Source organism: Bos taurus, chromosome 3 (genome assembly GCF_002263795.3).
Source record: "Bos taurus isolate L1 Dominette 01449 registration number 42190680 breed Hereford chromosome 3, ARS-UCD2.0, whole genome shotgun sequence".
Taxonomy (NCBI): domain Eukaryota; kingdom Metazoa; phylum Chordata; class Mammalia; order Artiodactyla; family Bovidae; genus Bos; species Bos taurus.
The window spans coordinates 54,714,528-54,730,004 of record NC_037330.1 but is presented as its reverse complement, the minus strand read 5'-3'; the positions used below and the strand labels follow the sequence as shown (position 1 = coordinate 54,730,004).

At 38.5% G+C, this 15,477-nt stretch overlaps 1 protein-coding gene across 4 annotated transcripts in view; it reads right to left on the bottom strand.

Annotated features, from left to right (window-relative positions):
* The window catches only part of LOC507055 (guanylate-binding protein 4), a 67,795-nt gene extending 53,627 nt beyond the window's left edge, over positions 1 to 14,168 (bottom strand). For 2 of the 4 annotated variants that reach the window (XM_005204357.5, XM_002686269.7), the window contains exon 1: positions 13,880 to 14,167. The gene's annotated coding sequence lies outside the window, so the exon portion shown is untranslated. Of the gene's footprint in view, positions 1 to 13,879 lie in introns of all 4 variants that reach the window. The other 2 variants (XM_005204359.5, XM_015464659.3) reach the window with 2 other exon arrangements.
* Between the last annotated feature and the right edge of the window lie 1,309 nt (positions 14,169 to 15,477).

Sequence of the window (15,477 nt, the reverse complement as noted above, 5' to 3'; positions counted from 1 at the left end):
GGTTGGTTATTAAAAGTCACTCGGTGTGGGTGGGGTTTATGAGAATAGAAATCGAAAGGACAGAAGGACTTGTATTTTTTTTTTTTTTCCTTTCCTGGAGGCAGTAACCTAGATGCCTTCCAGGAAAGCCAGGGAGACAAGGGTTCCTCCCTGCCTGGCTGGGTAAACCCAACTTCATCCCTCCTCCACAGGTGACTTTGGCATTCCTGACCCCACAGTGAATGGGACCCAAATAATGGTAGGATGAGAGTTCAATAGCCTTTCTCTCAGGGGTGTTTTTGTGAAAGAAGGGGTTTGTTTATTAATTTTTATTCAGTTGAAAAGTCTTTAATTCATTTCTTTTTCCCTTCCTTTTTAAAAAACTATTTTCTTTTTAACTCAGTGGTTTCTTTCTTCATTGGAGAAGTAAATGGCAACCCACTCCAGGGTTTTTGCCTAGAGAATTCCATGGACAGAGGAACCTGTGTATTTAATCCTTGCTTTTATAGCCCAGAAATACTCTCTCTCTCTCTTTTTTTTTTTTCTGTTCTTTTACTAAGGTGGATCCACCTTTGGGGTTTGGGCGTTCATTAAGATTTCTTCCATTCTTTTCTGTATCCTAAGGTGTTGTACTACCCTACAAGTTAAAAGCTTGACTGCTGTTGTTAGGGAACCAGGTTCTTTTGCCCAAGGAGCTACAAGCCAAAACACTGAGACACCAAGGTTTGCAGCATAGGCCACCCAGTAAGGAGGCAAGAGAACAAGTCTCAGGTCTGCCTCCCAAGAGGACAGGGGCTTAGAATATTAACAGGAGCAAGAAGCAGAATGGTCTTATGCCTTAGAGAAAAGTGATTGGTGGTAAGGAAAAGTGAGATAATTGGTGTTCTGTGCAAGTTTATCTTGGTTACATGCTTCTTCATGGGACACGTGCAAATACAGAGGATTTGGTGTGAAACAGGTTGGTGAATTTTGGGCTGTGATGACAGTGGGTCGCCTATGGGACAAAAGATCTCTTCTGCACAGATTCTGATGAGCTGTATTGGTTTGACCTGGTATCAGCCAGTTTTGTTGTGTTACAAAAGGAGTTTTCAAACAACCTGTTCCCTTATCTGCTGTTCTGTAAAAGGAGCTCAAGAATTTCACTTAGTCACCAGTTTCTGTTACAGGTTTTTAACCCTGTGAATCAGGGTCTGGCTATCCCATCTGTATTTCAGATGGCAATGAGGAGAAAGGAAGGACAGGCAGAATGTAGCCTCAAAGCTCTATGGCCAAGACTCCCCAAGAGCAAGTGCTTTGGCACATATTCCCTATGCAGACTTCTCTAGTTGAAAAATCAGCTAGAACAGTATAAAAATCCTTAGTCCGATTGCCATATGCTTATTTTGTAAAATAAAATGATATCGTATTTGGAGCTGCAGAGCGTGTTGAAACTGTAAAGGTGTATGTGACAATATCAGGGATGGATTTTTCTAGAATTCTGAGACTACACTGAGTAGATTCAAGACTTGAATCCAAGCAGGGAAAATTACTGTGGCCCTGTAATTCCTGAGCCACGAAGATTGATTTAGGCGGAGATTAGGCATATGACCTAAAACTGATAAAGTTAATCATTTCTCAATTACCTGGATCCAAGAAATTTCTTTCTTTCTTTCTTTTTTTTCTCTCTCTCGCTCTTGGTCTTGTTCTGTCTCTCTGTGTCTCCTCTCTTGTTTTCATCAACTTTTTGTTGTTGTCAGTTAGGGTATAAAGATTTGTGTTTCTAGATGAAGACTGTAAGGCCACTTAGATATGTTTGGCTCTGGAACATGATATATACTATTACCAAAGTATTTACAAGTGTTATATGAAAACAGATTATTATAGTGTGTGCGAGTAATACATATAGCAGCATATAAAAATAGATATTAAGAGCAAAAATGCCTGTCTATAGTCATGCATAAAATCGAAGAAAATTTCAGCTTTATAGAAGACATAATATTGTTGTATTTGTTTGTACCTTGTGGTACATACAAATGTACTTTACTCAGCTGGTAAAGAATCCACCTGCAATATGGGAGACCTGGGTTCGATCTATGGGTTGGGAAGATCCCCTGGAGAAGGGAAAGGCTACCCACTCCAGTATTCTAGCCTGGAGAATTCCACGGACTATACAGTCCATGGGGTCATAAAGAGTCGGACATGACTGAATGGCTTTCACTTTATAATATGGCTTCCAATAAATTGAGAAAATGGCAGAATTGAAAGAATAAGGAAAGTCACAATTTTAAGGACACACTTATCCCACTTCAGAGATTAATAGAACCAACACACAAAATCAGTAATGGTGTTGAAGACATGAGGTGAAGTGGTGTTATTTGCTCGGTCATGTCTGACTCTTTGCAACTCCATGGACTGTAACTCATCAGGCTCCTCTGTCCATGGAATTCTCCAGGCAAGAATACTGGTGTGGGTTGCCATTTTCTTCTCCAGGGGAATCTTCCTGACCCAGAGGTCAAACCCATATCTTCTGCACCGTAGGCAAATTCTTTAACATCTGAGCCACCAGAGAAGCCCAAAGATTTGAAGAGGATAATTAGCAAATTGAACAAATAGATATTTAATATGTTGATAATTGTGATCAAACACTGTAGAAAACATATTTTTTCAGGTTAACAAATTAAAGTCAAGCAGAGTATACCAGTTTACCATAATACTATGTTAAAAAAATATTCCCTGGTGGCTCAGATGGTAAAGAATCTGCCTGAAATCCAGGAGACCCAGGTTCAATCCCTGGGCTGGAAAGATCCCCTGGAGAAGGGAATGGCTGCCCATTCCACTATTCTTGCCTGGAGAATCCCATGGACAAAGGAGCCTGGCAGGCTATAGTCCATGAGTTTGCAAAGAGCTGGACACGACTGAGCAACTAACAATTTCACTTTTCAATGCTATAGAACAGTGACAAAAATATAACTGAAGATTCTTATACTTTTATATTATAATTCTAAATAATATATAGGTCACAAAGAATTTTATTTTGAAACATAGAAAATATTTTTAAATGAGAAATACTGATATTACTATATTTCAGACTTTAAGATGCAGTTAAATCACTAATTTCAGTGAAATTCATATCCTCAGGCCATAAACTAGTAAAGAATTAAAGTAGAAAACAAGCTAAATATCAATCTCTTCAAGTGATCCAAATGAGGAAAAAGTAGAAGAAACCAAAATAAAAGCAAAACAGACTTAGTGAAGTAGAAAACCACTATATAATAAGAGAGTCAAAGCAACCAAAATGTTTGTAAAATTGGTAGTTTATGAAATTGGTAAACTTAGAGTGACTAATCAAGAGAAGTGAGATCCATGTTCCAAACTACTAAGAATCCAAAATGTCTCAAGAGAACATTGCTCCAATCTGAAAAGAAAAAAAAGGCCAAATAATCTATAAAATCATTCTTTTAAAGACCTATCCCAAGTTAGGTCACAAAGCAAGAAGATAGAATTTCAAAGAGTTGCAATCCCTTTTGAGAAGATGAGCCACATAAACAAGTTATCTTTTATCTGATTACAGATATTAGAATAACAAAAATTTTAATAAACTTCCTGCATATTGCACAATGGCCAGAATCCCCAATAAACCTTGACATAAGAGAAATTCACACATACTCATATAAAATCTTCCATTGGCCATCAGGTATCATAAGAAATAGTAGCTGCAGGGCAGGAGATATGCAATAACCTTTGTTGGGCAGACTGACTGAGTTTTTCAAGGTTTTAGGTGCAACAGATTTACCTGGAAAACCTAAGAATATGCAGGCATTCAACAAAGCCTTGCAGTAAGTAAATAAACAACAACAAAACAAAAACAGCAGTCTATCATTGGAATAGGTCAAGAGCACAGAGACTGCCCACAAGACAAGTATGCAGGGTCTGCTAAAGGTTGAGGATGGAAGAGGAAAACTAAAAGAGTCTTCTGGTGCTTCAGGTCTTCCACTACAAATAGTAGAATTCCACTGGAGGAATGTGAAGCTTGTGGTGGACTTGATGGAGTGTAGCAACAACAAAACTCAGCACAGATGAATTACTACACTGACTAAATGCCCCCCACAATCATCCTAACCAAAATAGAGGTTGTGCTATTTTTCAACTATAAATCTTATTATCTCAATATCCACTTTTTTTTACAGTGCTAAGCATACAATAAAAATAGAGTCAAGCAAAAACAAGAAACAAACAAAAACAAACAAAGAAAAAAACCCAACTTAAAACTATGCATCATAATGAGATAAGACAAAGAACAGAAACAATATCAGAAATAAACCTAATGTGGAACAATCAGGGCCTTTGAAATCACTATTACTATGTTGAAAGATCTACTGGAAAGGTGAATAACACACATGAACACATTAAAATTTTTTAAAGACTGCATGCTATTAATAGAGTTAAGTGGAAATCCTATAAAAGTAAAGCACAATATCAGTGACTAAGAATTCTTGAAAAGGAATTAACAGAAAATATGTGAACAAATTGGTGGAAAGAACCATACAATCTGAGATAGATCGATAGTCATTAACCACATGGAAATACAGAAATAGAGAGAAAAAAATACTCTGAGCCTTCAATAGTTTAGGATATCCCCCAGTACAATGACAAAAGTTTTCTCATGCACATAACTGGAAAAATAAAAATAGAAGAAGTAAAGAAAGAGGCAGGAAAAATACTTGAAGAGAAAATTTCCCAAAATTAATAAAAGAGACGAATTGCCAATCAAAGGTTCACAGAACCCCAAACAAAACAAATATAAGATAAGTACGGCCTTGCGCCCCACAGACTAGTAATAAAAGCCAATTATGAACAGAAAATCTTAGAGACAAGCAGTGAAAAAAGAAACATTACACAGAGAAGAACAAAAACTAGGCTTGGAAAGAAACATTGCTAAGAATTATATAAGCTAAGAAAAAGTGGAATAACATCTCTATTAAAGTGTTGAATGAAAAATGTCAACCAGAATTATCTACAGAGTAACAATGCCTTTAAAGTGAATGCAAAAGATTTAAAAAATGTAGTGTTTGTATGTGCCTTATTGGTGGGAATGTAAATTGATGAAGCCACTATGGAAAACAGTATGAAAGTTCCTCAAAAGACTAAAAATATAACTACCATAGCAAGGGTATGGTATGGGCATGGTACATGTTATGAGTTTATGTAAGCATTACACTCAGTATTCATGATTGTTCTGCACTCATGAACTAATCGCTTCCTCAAGGCCCCACCACCAAAACCAGCACATTGGGCATAAGTTTTTCAACATATGATATTTGGGGAGACATACTGATTTAGATGGTAGTAGAAAAGTTCTCGGAGAGGGCAATGGCGACCCACTCCAGTACTCTTGCTTAGGAAATCCCATGGACAGAGGAGCTTGGTAGGCTGCAGTCCATGGGGTCGCTAAGAGTTGGACACGACTGAACGACTTCACTTTTCCTTTTCACTTTCATGCATTGGAGAAGGCAATGGCAACCCACTCCAGAATTCTTGCCTGGAGAATCCCAGGGACGGGGGAGCCTGGTGGGCTGCCGTCTATGGGGTTGCACAGAGTCGGCCACGACTGAAGCGACTTAGCAGCAGCAGCAGCAGCAGCAGCTGCAGAAAAGTTCTCTAGGGCAGGCAGGGGTCCCCAACATCCCCCACCCCCTGCTGCAGACTGGTACTAGTCCATGGCCTGTTAGGAACTTGGCTGCACAGCAGGAGGTGAGCTGCAGGGCAAGAAAGGGAAGCTTCATGTGCCACTCCCCATCACTAGTATCACCGCTTGAACTATCCTCTACCTCCACTCCCATTGTCTTCCATAAGACCAGTCCCTGGTTCCAAAACGTTTGGGGACCACTCTTCTAGGGAAACCAAAAGATAGCAGAGAGACAAAAACATTAACAGTAAGGAAATGTTATTTCCTGACACAGCAGCCAAAACAAGTGGTAAACACAATCTAACCTGTTGACAGTTAACATAAAACCTCACACTATAGACATATTTACATCAGGTCCTTCAAAATATTAAACTATGCCAGCTTTCAACAAAAAATTACTAGACATGCTAAAAGGCATAAAAGCAGTCTGAAGCGTCAAATCAAGTATCAGAACCAGACTCAGACATGACAGAAATTTGCAAATTATCAGACAGCTAAATTTAAAATTACTGTGATTAATATGCTAAGAAATCTAATGGAGAAAGAGGAAAACATGAATGAACAAGTGAGTAATGTAGGGAGAGAAATGGAAATTCCCACAATTGTAAGGAGATACAAGAATCTAAAAACAGGCTGACAGAATGAAGAATGTCTTTGGTGGGTTCATCAGTAGACTGAACATGATTGGGATGGACTCAGTGAATTTGGAGGTGTGTCAATAGAAACTTCTCAAATTGAAAAGCATATCATATTCAACTACAAAAAATCAAAGAGAAAATCTTGAAATAAGGCAAAGAGATTTTATTTTACTCATAGAGGCACTAGGGTAAGAATTATATCAGACATCTCCTTTGAAAGCATACAAGCAAGAAGAGAATGGAATGAAATAATTAAAATCTTGAAAGAAATAGCAACACCAAATTAGAATTCTGTATCTACTGAAATTATTCTTCTGAGTGAAGGAGAAATAAGTACTTCCTTAACAAGCAAAAATTGAGGAAATCTATCACCAGGAATCCTGATTTGTAAGAAATGTTTAAAGTTCTTCAGAGGAGGAAAATTATATATCAGAAATTTGGATCTACATAAAGACTGGAAGAGCACTGAAGGAGGAATAAATGGCAAGAAAATAAAAATATATTTCTCTTATTCTAAGTTGATCTAACATACAACAATTTATTAAAACAATAATAGCACCAATGTATTTGAAGATTGAAGAGTATGTATGAGTGAAATGAATTACAGCAATGATACAAAAGACCAGAGAGAAGAATTAGGAATATTTTGTTATTTTAAGGTGCTTGTGCTATTTGTGATGTGGTATAGTGTTATTTGACACTGAACATGGATTGGTTAGACATGTATATTGCCATCTCTAGGGCAAACAGTTTAAAAAAATTTTTAAAGAGGTATAATTGCTATGCTGAGAAAGGATAGAAAATGGAATCATATAAAATGCATAGTTAAAACCAAAAGTTAGAAGAGGAGTGAAAGATAAAATAGTGACAAAGATATGGGCAATGAATAGTGAAAAGTATAAAGTCAGGTGGATATTAATCCTACTATATAATGTAATCAATTATCAGTAATCAATTTCAATATCAATGGTCTAAATACACCAATTAAAAGACAGAGACTGTCAGAGTGGATTAAAAACACAAAACTCAATTATCTGTTGTGTACAAGAAAACCACTTTAAATATAAAGACAAAAGTAGACTAAAGGAATGGAGATTATGGCATATCATATAGGGTATATATAGATTATAGTATATGTCATATACGGTATATATAGATGATGGTAGATAACATCAGTTTAGTTCAGTTCAGTCCCTCAGTCATGTCTGACTCTTTGCAATACCATGGACTGCAGCACACCAGGCTTCCCTGTCCATCACCAACTCCTGGAGCTTGCTCAAACTCATGCACATCGAGAGGGTGATGCCATCCAACCATCTTATCCTTCTCCTCCTTCCCTCAATCTTTTCCAGCATCAGGGTCTTTTCCAATGAGTCAGTTCTTCACATCAGGTGGCCAAAGCATTGGAGTTTCAGCTTCAGCATCAGTCCTTCCAATGAATATTCAGGACTGATTTCCTTTCAGATTGACTGGTTTCATTTCCCTGCACTCCAAGGGATTCTCGAGTCTTTCTAACACCACAGTTCAAAAACATCAATTCTTTGGCACTAAGCTTTCTTTAGAGTCCAGCTCTCACATTCATACATGACTAATGGAAAAGCCATAGCTTTGACTAGATGGAGTTTTATTGGCAAAGTAATATCTCTGCTTTTTAATGTGCTGTCTAGGTTGATCACAGCTTTTCTACCAAAGAGCAAGTGGCTTTTAATTTCATGGCTGGAATCACCATCTGCAGTGATTTGGAGCCCCTCCAAAAATAAAGTCTGTCACCGTTTGCATGTTTCCCTATCTATTTGCCAGAGTGATTGGACATCATGCTATGATCTTAGTTTTCTGAATGTTGAGGTTTAAGCCAACTTTTTCACTGTCTTCTTTCACTTTCATCAAGAGGCTCTTTAATTCCTCTTCACTTTCTGTCATAAGGGTGGTGTCATCTGCATATCTGAGGTTATTGATATGTCTCCCAGCAATCTTCATTCCAGCTTGTGTTTCATCCAGCACAGCATTTTCCATGATGTACTCTGCCTACAAGTTAAAGAAGCAGGGTTACAATATACAGCCTTAATGTACTCCTTTCCAGATTTGGAACCAGTCTGTTGTTCCATGTCCAGTTCTACCTGCTGCTTCCTAACCTGGAAACAGATTTCTCAAGAGGCGGGTCAGGTGGCCTGGTATTCCCATCTCTTGAAAAATTTTCCACAGTTTTTGGTGATTCATACAGTCAAAGGCTTTAGCAGAGTCAATAAAGCAGATATAGATGTTTTTCTGGAACTCTATTGCTTTTTTGATAATCCAGTGGATGTTAGCAATTTGATCTCCAGTTCCTCTGCCTTTTCTAAAACTAGCTTGAATATCTGCAAGTTCATGGCTCACGTACTGTTGAAGCCTGGCTTGGAGAATTTCGAGCATTACTTTGCTAGCATGTGAGATGAGTGCAATTGTGCAGTAGTTTGAGCATTCTTTGGCATTGGCTTTCTTTGGGATTGGAATGAAAACGGACCTTTTCCAGTCCTGTGGCCACTGCTGAGTTTTCCAAATTTGCTGGTATATTGAGTGCAGCACTTTCACACCATCATCTTTTAAGATTTGAAATTGCTCTACTGGAATTCCATCACCTCCACTAGCTTTGTTTGTAGTGATGCTTCCTAAGGCCCACTTGACCTCAAACTTCAGGATGTCTTTCTCTAGGTGAGTGATCACAATATCATGGTTATCTGTGTCATGAAGATCTTTTTCTGCATAGTTCTTCTGTGTATTCTTATCACCTTTTCTTAATATCTTCAGCTTCTGTTAAGTCCTTACAATTTCTGTCCTTTATTCTGCCTATCTTTGCTTGAAATATTCCCTTAGTAGCTCTAATTTTCTTGAAGAGATATCTAGTCTTTCCCATTCTTTTGTTTTCCTCTATTTCTTTGCATTGATCACCAAGGAAGGCTTTCTTATTTCTCCTTGCTATTCTTTGGAATTCTGCATTCAAATGGGTATATCTTTCCTTTTCTCATTTGCCTTTCACTTCTCTTCTTTTCTCAGCTATTTGTAAGACTCGTCTGACAACCATTTTGCCTTTTTGCATGTCTTTGTCTTGGGGATGGTCTTGATCACTGCCTCCTGTACAATGTCATAAACCTCTGTCCATAGTTCTTCAGGCACTTTGTCTATCAGATATAGTCCCTTGAATCTATTTGTCACTTCCACTGTATAATAGTGAGGGATTTGATTTAGTTCATACCTGAATAGTCTATTGGTTTTCCCTTCTCTCTTCAATTTCAGTCTGAATTTGGCAATAAGGAGTTCATGATCGGAGCCACAGTCAGCTCCCGGTCTTGTTTTTGCTGACTGTATAGAGTTTCTCTATCTTTGACTGCAAAGAATATAATCAATCTGATTTTGGTGTTGACCATCTGATGATGTAGAGTCGTCTCTTGTGTTGGAAGAAGGTGTTAGTTATGACCAGTGCCTTCTCTTGGCAAAACTCTGTTAGCCTTTCTCCTGCTTCATTTTGTACTCTAAGGCCAAATTTGCCTGTTACTCCAGGTATCTCTTGACTTCCTACTTTTGCATTCTATTCCCCTATGATGAAAAAGACATCTTTGTAGGTGTTAGTTCTAGAAGGCCTTGTAGGTCTTCATAGAACCATTCAACTTCAGCTTTTTTGGCTCTAGTGGTGGGGCATAGACTTGGATTACTGTGATATTGAATGGTTTGCCTTGGAAATGAACAGAGATCATTCTGTTGTTTTTAGATTGCACTCAAGTACTGCATTTCATACTCTTGTTGACTATGATGGCTACTCCATTTCTTCTAATTGATTCTTGCCCATAGTAGTAGATACAGTGGCCATTTGAATTAAATTCACCATTCCAGTCCATTTTGGTACACTGAATCCTAAAATGTTGATGTTCACTCTTGCCATCTCCTGTTTGATCACTTCCAATTTACCTTCATTCATGGACCTAACATTCCAGGTTCCTATGTTATACTGTTCTTTGCAGCATTGGTCTTTACTTCAATCACCAGTCACATCCACAACTGGGTATTGTTTTCGCTTTGGCTTCATCTCTTCATTCTTTCTGTAGTTATTTTTCCACTCTTCTCCAGTAGCGTATTGGGCACCTACTGACCTGGGTAATTCATCCTTCAGTGTCATATATTTTTTTCCTTTTCATACTGTTCATGGGGTTCTCAAGGCAAGAATACTGAAGTGGTTTGCCATTCCCTTCTCCAGGGGACTGCATTTTGTCAGAAATCTCCATTATGACCCAATCCATTTTGGGTAGCCCTACATGGCAGCGGCCGAGAGTTCCAGGCTGCAACAGCGCAGGAACGGCCGAGAGGAGCTACCCCATGCCCAAGGCCAGGGCTGGCGGCCAGGAGGAGCATCCCCATGTCCAAGGAGCGGTGGCTGTGTGGGTGCAGGAGGCCTGAGAGGAGCTATTCCACGTTCAAGGTCAGGAGGGGCGGCGGTGAGGAAATACCTCTCATCCAAGGTAAGAGAAATCCAAGTAAGACAGTAGGTGTTGCAAGAGGGCATCAGAGGGCAGACACACTGAAACCATAATTACAGAAAACTAGTCAATCTAATCACACTAGGACCACAGCCTTGTCTAACTCAATGAAACTAAGCCATGCCCTTGGGGCCACCCAAGACGGGTGGGTCATGGTGGAGAGGTGTGACAGAATGTGGTCCAAGGAGAAGGGAATTGCAAACCACTTCAGTATTCTTGCCTTGAGAACCCCATGAACAGTATGAAAAGGCAAAATGATAGGATATTGAAAGATGAACTCCCCAGGTCAGGAGGTGCCCAATATGCTACTGGAGATCAGTGGAGAAATAACTCCAGAAAGAATGAAGGGATGGAGCCAAAGCAAAAACAATACCCAGTTGTGGATGTGACTGGTAATAGAAGCAAGGTCTGATGCTATAAAGAGAAATATTTCATAGGAACCTGAATGTCAGGTCCATGAATCAAGGCAAATTGGAAGTGGTCAAACAAGAAATGGCAAGAGTGAATGTTGACATTCTAGGAATCAGCGAACTAAAATGGACTGGAATGGGTGAATTTAACTCAGATGACCATTATATCTACTACTGCGGACAGGAATCCCTTAGAACAAATGGAGTAGCCATCATGGTCAACAAATAGTCCCAAATGCAGTACCACCCATTCTCTAAGAATAAACCAATCTCATTAATTTCTGGTTGATACTTCCTAGATATCGTTTCCATAAATCATTTATATTTTCTTACTCACATTTTTAATAAGAAAGATCACATTTTACAAATATATGGAAATCACTCTATATCACTTCATAGAAAGCTTGCTCATTCTTTTTGATGGGTGCCTACTCCATTAAATGTATATACCATAGTTTACTTAACCACTCCTTTGTGTGGGCACTTAGATTGCTTCTAGTGTTTTTCAATTACAGTGCTGCAATGAATAACCCTGCTTTCACATTGTTGCAGCTGTTTCTTCAGAATAGATTCCTGGGAATGAAGGGTTGTGCTGTCAAAAGGCAAGAGTATATACTTTTGTTGCTTATTGCCAAATTTTTTGCCAGAAGAAGGGTATACCAGACTGCATTTCCACTGGCTCAGCTTGTATCACATTTTCATAACATGGAGATTTTTTTCCTTGTGTCTCACATATTCTGACTTCATTACAAAATTTCCTTTCAAAGCTTTTCACCTTCAAATTTTGGTCTTTGGACAGGACACACTGAGCTGTCTCACCTCAGGCATATATAACAGGCAGCCTACATCTGGGGAATATTATGTCAAACATTTATATAATGTGAAACACATGCCATCCTAATCCAGTCTTGGACCTAGTTTCTCCCAAGTCTGTTCCTGGGCAAACTCTGGATCAGACTGAGACTCGGTCCCCAGTGGCTTCCTCCTCTCAGGGACGGGCACTGCTGAGCTGCCATAGTCCACCTGTCTAGCGACTCATTGGTTCCTAACTGTTGACCTGCATCTGAATTCATGTGTTTTTGTCCAAGACTGATACCTCTAATCTGAATCTCACTCTTCATGACAAATTGAAATTACAATGGAGTAATCATAGTTCAGACATACAAAACTAGAGTTGAGTGCCATTAAGAATTTAGTCTAAGGCATATCCTAGCACCATGAAAAGCTTGGATTTTCTCTGACCTGTATCACACCTAAGGACAGCATCAGCTGTGTTTGGGACAACATCTGCTACCTGCAACTTTATGGTTCAGGATTCCCTCCTTCCCCCACCCTGTGGAAGTTTAAAACCATTTCAGCGATTTAAACCTCAGCAACCAATTCAGGTCCTTACTTTTTGCCTTAATTATAATCCTTAACACAGAATTGTAAATAAATGGTCTTAGTTTTGACCTTTATAAACTTTTTCTACTTTGTAGTCAAGAGGAACACAAGTTTTTTAGTGTTTCTTGAACTTGTCTCCCAGGCTGCAGTCCTAATAAACCTTGAGTAAAACACCTCTTCATTTTAATCAGGTCATAGTTTCTGAAATTTTTGTTAACACTCTATATTTCACTCAATTATGTTACCAAATTTTGACCTCCTTGTGTTTGAAGATTTATTCTTTATTATCTCCGTATATATCAACTAGCATATTGCTTTTAATTACCTCAGGTAATGAAGCTACTACTCTTATGAAACATGATCTTATAAATGATCATGTTTCCTCTCTGAACTCTGTTATATATAAAGTATTTATTCACATGATTTTAGTCATGACCTCTTTAACCAGGACTTGATAATTTGACAATTTTATAGCATTAAGAGAAGTTGAAGTTTTCTTTTAGTAATGCCCTACTTGCCTTGTTAACGTCAATGTCTCAATCCCTGTAACTGGAAGTGATCATGATAAAACTTTTATTAACTTTTTGAGATATCAACAAAGACAGACTAAGGCATGCTGGTTTTTATTCTTATCCTATAAGAAAGCACGATTGCTTCTGTTATAGTTGATTACTTCTGACTTCTGGCTGAAGACTGGAATCTTATATGGTGCTAGTCTTGCCACCTATCTGGCTTCCCATTTCTCTAGGGGTGGCTAAAAAAATATTTTTTTTTTTCCTATGACAGTACTGTACTCATTTCCTCTTACAACAGTGGCCCACTAGGACTGCTGGCAAGAAGACTGTCTGGTTTTAACATGAGACATAGCACTTTTATAAAATGAGAATCAATCAGTTACTGACCAGAAAAAGTGGCTGCACAAAGATTTTGTAAGCTCCCAAATTACAATAACCTTTTTTTGTCGACCCCAAGTTCTAGCACTTTGAAAGTTTGCAATAAAGACAGAAGTGAACTCTGAGCTTTAGTTAGTGGGTTTTATAAAAAATAAAGACACTTTAATAAAGTATCATGAAAGAATCTTGAAGCATTCCTGGCTCTCAGATTAGACTCTGCCTCTGCTGGAAACTAATTCAGCACAGAGCTCAGCAGTGGGCACTTAGAGGACACCCTGCTGCCCAACATCAGACTTTCATCTGAACTCATGACAGATCAGGCTCTGCGCAGCCTGTCTTGGTATGATTGTTTTAGAGAAAGTGTGCTCCCTCCCGTAAATCTCTTCCCACCCAGCCTCAGTCTTACCCGGTGGAGAGATCCTGTAGAGGTGAGCAGAAAGCTGCCTCAACTGGAAGGTTAGAAGAGCTTGTCCTCTTCGTGTTTCTTCTGAGTTTGGTTTCACTTTTCTCTCTCACTGGCTTGGCCTTTATTTTATCCCTCCAATCTCCTGGGGCTTCTCAGATTTTCCTCACCCAATGATAAGAAAGCGAAACTATCAGGCAATGTCTGCAAAGAAATAGCACTGAAACTGAAAGTAGAATCTAAGGCTACAAAGGAAATGCAAGAGCTATGCTAGTGAGAGAGCATGACATGATTTCTCAACTGGAACCTTTAAATTTTATAATTAGAAAACGTCTTAGAGACTGCTGAAAAGAAAAATGAGAGAAAGATCCATTGGATCAATTAAAATAATGCTGTTTATTTCTTCTTGGAGACAGTTTGAAAAGTATTAGGATGAGAAAACCTACTATAATGATTTTCTAGGTCCAGTTAGATTCAGTCACAATGTAGCTGGTTACTCGTGTTTAGTAAGTGAGAACTGTAAGTTCTCCAGGGGAATGACTGTGTCATACATTTTTTTAATTCTCCATACTTAACCCTAGTACTGGCACTTAGTGCCTAATAAATAATAAAAAATGAGGTTATATTCCATTTTTTGCACACTTGATTCATACCCAGTGACAACTTCTATACATACATTATCCCCTCTTATTCTTATACCTCAATATTTTTACCACAATATTATTTACTTTTACCACAATATTAGAGAGATTTAATAATGTGCTAAAACCACAAGGTAGTAAGTATGATTGAACCCCAAAAGTCTTTCTCCAGAACCCATGTTATCAACCACCTCACTTAATACCTCTGTTGTTGCCAAGTGAACAATAATAATAATAATGTTTCTTATTTATCAATTGCTTCCTAGGCCAAACTCTTTACATATTATTACCTATTGCATATAATAATTAGGCAGCTTGAATTTGTAGTCCTTGGGCTCTTTGGGGCTTCCCTTGTGGCACAGCTGGTAAAGAATCTGCCTGCAATGCAGCAGACCTGGGTTTGATCCCTGGGTTGGGAAGATCCCCTAGAGAAGGGGAAAGCTACCCACTCCAATATTCTGGCCTGGAGAATTCCATGGACTGTATAGTCCATAGGGTCCCAAAGAGTCAGACACAACTGAGTGACTTTCACTTTCACTTTCTTTCATTGAGCTCTTTTGATTGAGGACTTTCATGGGATTTTGACTTATTCTTTTCATGGCCTTCTAGCTGTTTAAAAGCCTCTGTGCTCTACATCAGGAGGTCTAAGCCAGGATTCCCCAAAGGTCATTCTACTGAACAGTGAGCCTCTGGAATGTTCCTTGATAAAAATATTTCATGGCCAAACAAGTTTGAGAAATATCTTGTTCCCCTGTTAGAGCTTTACCAGTAATAGAAAAGAGCAGAGTGAGGAAGGGAGGGAGGGAAGAAGGGTTCTATAACTTATTTGTCACGTAATCCTTTTTCTGCTTCAAGTAACTGATGTTTCTTATCCTGCTCTGTGTTGATTCATATAATCTTATCTCAATGTTCAATCCATTTTCTGAGTCTGAGTTAAATTCTTTGAGTGGTTTCATTACT